This window comes from Crocodylus porosus, unplaced genomic scaffold (assembly GCF_001723895.1).
Source record: "Crocodylus porosus isolate Cpor-Errol unplaced genomic scaffold, CroPor_comp1, whole genome shotgun sequence".
Lineage (NCBI taxonomy): Eukaryota > Metazoa > Chordata > Crocodylia > Crocodylidae > Crocodylus > Crocodylus porosus.
The window spans coordinates 34,430,034-34,435,223 of NW_017728947.1; positions in this window are offsets into that span (position 1 = coordinate 34,430,034).

Sequence of the window (5,190 nt, forward strand, 5' to 3'; positions counted from 1 at the left end):
GCCCGGCCTCGGGCCGGGGCCGCTTCCTGCCAGGAGCCCCAGCCTCGCCTCAGCGCCCGGCGCGGGCTCCGCGCCTCGCCGCGTGGCTTTTTTCGCCGGACAATAGAAGCGATCGGGTTTCCCCCAAGAACCGCGTCTGCCTGCGTGATATTAGTTCACGTGTTGATTAGAAACGGGGTATGGGGGGGGGGGCGCGGTCTAACGCTTTAGCCCCATTCATCACTAATGGCCTTGAGCTGTGTGTGGAGATAAGCTCTGGGAAAGGAACCAGGACCTGGGAATAAGGACCCCGTTTCAGCCTCTTGAAGGGAAAGGGCTCATTTCCTCCCCCCGTAAGCTGCTGTCACACTCATGCCCTTTCAACCTGCCCGGCAATCCGATTGGAGGGTGGGGGGAGGGGGTGGAAAGAGAGACGGGGGGAAGGAAAGGAAAAGGAAAGGGAAAGAAAGGAAAAGGCAAAGGAAAGGAAGGGGAGGGAAAGGCAAAGGCAGTGCCTGAGAAGCCTCTTCTTGCCTGCCTCCTCTTGATGCTGGACGAGAGGACCTGCTTAATACTAATCTAGATTCATATTCCTCCAGCCCCTTGGAGAGCACATTGTTTGTACTGAGAAGCTGACACATGCTGCACATGCTTCTCTCCAGGGCCCCTTTCTTCTCCCCCCTCCTCAACGTGTGGCTTGCTAGGGAGGAGGGGCATGTATCCAGGTGGGGGGGAAGCCGCCTTTCCTTTTGCTCCTTCAAGGTCTGATGTGGAACCCCCATCCCCTCCTCCCGCTCATGGGAATAGACTAATGGGCAGATTCCAGCTAGAGAGAGACTCTCCCTTTGGATCCATTTATTCCATCATGATTTGCCTCCCCAAGCTGTCAGAAAGGGGGAAACAAAAGGAGATAATATGACAGTAGCTGGAGAGGCCAGTCAGTAGGTAAAAGAGCTAAACCAGGGTGGGATCTGCTGCCTTGCCAGGAGATTTCACTAAATGCTGGTTCACTGGGGGAGGGGGCAACCCTCTGTCATCTCCAGAAGCCCGGCTGGTGTACTTTGGCGACTGCCTTTTATGTGGGGTCCTTTCATGTGCACATGAGCAGATCCTCTGCAATAGCAGAGTAAATCTCTCCTATGAGGCTCTGCTGACCTCTGTTGGAGATGAGGGTAAATTAGTTCTTCGGGAAGGTGGCAGAGAGGTGAGGTGTCTGGGGTGGCTGGTGCTCAGGCTCCTTTAGTTTATTTCAAGAGATTACTTTTTTTTTCCTTGCTGTTTTCTTCTGGAGCTCCCAGGTCAGATCAACTAAGAGCAATTAAAGGAGGACAAGTGGATAGTCACTCAAGCAAGAACCCCAAAGAATACCTTTTTAATGGCCTTGGAGCCACCGGAGAGCCACTCCAGGGAGACTTCCCTGCTTCTTAGAATTTAAGAATCATAAAACGCAGTTGAAGCATTCCCAATTCAACAGAGAGCAAAGAAAGGAAAGTATAGTCTTTCCACTGGAATAGAAAGCTGGCCTGAGGTATTTGCATGTTATATCTGACATATAACTCTGCCTGTACCAGGTAGCAATTAGAGGGCTGTTATCCTCTATGTGGACCTCTATTTGATGAGGGTGCGGGGCCCTCTCAGCCAGTCTCTGTCTCCTTCTGCCCCATATGCCCATTCCAATTCCCCCACCTCCTCTTACTCCAGTTCAGCTCTTACCACCTCACCCTATCCATCTCCTGCCTTGTGCTCCAGTTCCCTTGTCCCCCGCTGCCATGTTACCCATGTTTCTCCCAGGCAATGCCCCTAAGCTCTTGTTCCCATTTTACTCCACCCATTTCTGCTCTTCCCCTACCCCAGTCTTTTATCTCTAGGATCCTGCACCCTCACCCATTTTAGCTCCTCTATTTATGCTGGTTCCTGCTCCCTTTCCTTGTATTCCTAAGTCACTAGCACTGCTTCTCCTCATCTTCCCTTCATGCCCACCCACCTCTGTGCCACATAGATATATAGGACATATATATTTGTCCTCCCAGACCCATCTTTTCTGCTCCTATCCACCCACACAGGCTCCAAACTCCTTCTCCTTTTACTCCTCCTCACCCTCTGGCTCCTACAAACCTCATTTCCCACCTGCTGCTGCTTCTTTCTCTGTATTTCATGGACTCCAACACTGGAAGCACAGGCTCTGAATTCCAATGGCTTGCAGTTTGCAGCACCCAGGAGCAATTACTGTAAAAAAAGTCCAATCAGCCTTAGGATTCGTTATGTCCAGTTGCAGAAAGAATCTGCAGAGGTTTTAGCCACAATATTCTAAGTCTCTGAAGGGCAGGACTAGACTGAGTTTTTCTGGGACTTATCATTTGTCCAAATTTGGAGCAATTTTCTTGACAAATATTCCTGACATAAAGGCAACTCCTCTCCTTACAAAACATGAAGATGCTCGAACTCCCCCCGAAAAAGCTGCATATTTATTTAAAATGCATTTTAACTTGTTTTAAGTTTTATTTTTTAAAATATTTTCTTAAAGTGTATTAATTTCTTATTCTTAGAATACATTTGACTGAAATTGTCCCTCCCCCTCACAAATTCAGCCTAAGGTAGACACCAAGCCCAAAAAATGTCAGCCTGAACACTTGCATTTTGGCAAAGTTTTAAGCTACGTTATAGAAGTTATAGCATTTTTGGTCCATTCGTTCTACCTGAAAGTGATTGGGCCAGCTGTTAAACAGTTGTAAATCCGAGTAGCTGCATTGTGAGGTAGCATCTTTTTTTTTCCCCACCTGAGATGAGGATCTAGCTGCTTATTTGGGGTCTCCTTTTAATACTGTGATGTCCACGCATTCCAGGTGCAACATGGTGTTTTGGAAAGGTCAGGATTTCCTGCCCTTGACAGTTAATAGGCAGCAAAAAACAGGCAGAAATCACCCACAGGTATCTGGTGTATAGTTAACATGTATACCTCTGATTCAGTAGACTAGGGTAGAGTGGTAAAGGCAAGGATAAAGAGAGAGAAACAGTTGATGTGTGCTGTACTTTAAGCATCCATAGCTTGCATGCGTTGTCTCAGAAACATTCATTGCCTGGCACAAGTTAGAGCAGCTCATGACAAAGCCCCATGACAAAGAATCAGCAGGTTCTCAGGTGTTCCTTTTTCCCCCCCTTTCCTGGGCAATGTTGGGTGTCTGTGTGAGGTAGAAGAGCTATCTATCCCTTCCTATGTACATACTTCTATAAACTCAGGCAGAGCCAATCAGATTCCTATCTTGTTCTGAATACTCAGTAAGGAAGCTCCTTCCTGTGAGAGGACCAGCTTCAACAGTTTTGCTTAAAAATTATCAAATGCAAATTCACATTCAAGTTTTCTTTCAGTCACCCTAGATTTAGAGTTTCAAGGGCCATACGTAACTTCCTGGCAATATGTCGGACACCATTGCTTCACCAAGGTTTCAAATGTGAGCATTTAAAAATGTAAGCTGCTGAATCTACATGTAGCTGCCTGAATGAATGCTCAGGAGTCTAAGATGGATGTGTAACCATTAAATGAAGATTTAAGGGTTTGAGGATCAAATTAATCTCTGGAGTAACTCCACTGAAATCAACAAATGTATGCCAGGGATGAATTAAGAAATGTTTTCCTGAATTGCATATTTCTTTTCAGATGTTCTCTTGTAAAGTGCCATCTTCTGCCATCCTAACATACCAGGCTTGTGTCTCTAGAAGAGATTTCTTATCCATATTCATCTTACCTAAGTTCCCGAGCAGCAGCATTACTAGGGAGGAGTGACCAGGGCAGCTATCCCAGGTGCTGACTTAGTATGTTGTGATAGAAAAAAATGCTGCCACTGCCGTGGCACAATTGTGTGAGTGGCACAGCAACATCTGGAAGTGGCTGCTGCCCCCGTATGAGACAGCTGTGGGTGCTCAGCTGTGTTGTTATGCTTCTGTTCTGAGGGGCAGATCCAGGCATGTGGCTGCATGGTCCCACCCACCTTTGGCTGTGCCACATATGAGTTCTCATTGAAGCTGCCCAAAGCCCTTGCTTTCATAAGACACTGAAGGTGGTGAGTACTGTCACCATTGCTCTGCTGCTCATCCCTTCCTTTCCCCTGCAGCCTCTGCAGCCAGATCCTACCCCATTCAGCTGGTGAGCTCATGCACAACACAGCCAAAATGGGGAACCACACCCCTCTTGCCCCATTCCTGGATCTGCTACTATATATTCCTAGTGACTTACAAAGTGAGGAAAAAACTAGTCACACTGTTAGGGTGATAGCTGGATGACAAATTCTCTTTTAATAATGATTTATTTCGGCTCCTTCTCTTTTTGCTGGAGATACATTGCTCTCCATGTTGTGCTGCTTCACACGCTTCCTTTGGCAGATGGCATCAATTCTCACCTGTTTAAAAGAGGAATCTTTGAGACCATTTCACATGTTAAAAATAGCTCCTCACTAATTTTTGCCAAAGAAGTTTTCTTTGCTATTTTGATAAAAAGCATTTGGGCTTCCGGCTTATGTTTTTCAGAATACCTGGCCTCTGTTTTTGCTCATTCTTCTGGCTACATGCTGAACATATATTTTACTTATTTAAGTAGAAGCTGGACATAACTGGGGAAGTGATTTTCTGTCCTGCTTAGGCTCCAGAGCAGTGAAAAGTTTTTAACAGGGTAAGTTTATATCCCCAAAAAAGAGCAGCTAATGGACTGATTGTCTTCTTTTCACTGGTATAGCTGGTATAACTCAGCAGTGACTCTACCAGAAGCAATGCAGCTGCCTTGGGCATCTAAGAATAGATAGACCAGGCCTCAGAACTTTGTTTCTGCTTTGGTAGTAAGCTACTCTTGCTATTAAGAAGAAAGAGACTAACCTTCTTACCTCTTTGTACTTCCCTTTTTAATAAACTCTCATTGGATCAAGTATATTCCAATAAAAATATTCTTCCTTTCTTGTGCCTTTAGTTCACTTTTCTTACCAGCGTTCGGAAGAGACAAACAGTGAAATTGTTCATGTTGACAAACCCATCCTCTCTCTTGAAAACTGTCACCTAATCACAACCAACCCTTACAATCACAATCACAAAGTGAATACCTACCATTCACTGGCAAGCTGTTCCTCCCACAGGAGGAATAAAATAGATCTGATTTCTCAAATTTAATTTAGTTGCGTTTTTTTCTTGCTATACAGCCCAGCCTAATCGGATGGCAAGCAGTTGAAT